This window comes from Oxyura jamaicensis, unplaced genomic scaffold, assembly GCF_011077185.1.
Source record: "Oxyura jamaicensis isolate SHBP4307 breed ruddy duck unplaced genomic scaffold, BPBGC_Ojam_1.0 oxyUn_random_OJ72687, whole genome shotgun sequence".
Classification (NCBI taxonomy): Eukaryota; Metazoa; Chordata; class Aves; order Anseriformes; family Anatidae; genus Oxyura; species Oxyura jamaicensis.
Genome location: NW_023311185.1, coordinates 1 through 417, shown reverse-complemented (window position 1 = coordinate 417; position 417 = coordinate 1).

The window sequence follows — 417 nt, the reverse complement described above, 5'->3', positions numbered from 1 at the left end:
CAGATAACCCACACCCAGATAACCCACAGCTGGGATAATCCAGTCCCGGGATAACCCACACCCAGATAACCCAATCCCAGATAACCCACAGCCCATCTATGCCCACAGCCCAATCCCGCGTGGCTAATCCAGCGTAGCTAATCTGTGGCCCCACTAATCCTCAACCCCACTAATCCAGCATGACTAACCCACAGCCTGGCTAATCCAGCGTAGCTAATCTGTGGTTTTGCTCATCCACAGCCTGGCTAATCCGGCATACCTAACCCGCAGCCTGGTTCACCCACAGCCTGGTTAACTGCCAGCCTTGTTAACTCCCAGCCTGGTTAACTCCCAGCCCAGTTCACCCCCAGCCCAGTTCACCCCCAGCCCAGTTCACCCCCAGCCCGGTTCACCCCCAGCCCGGTTCACCCCCAGCCC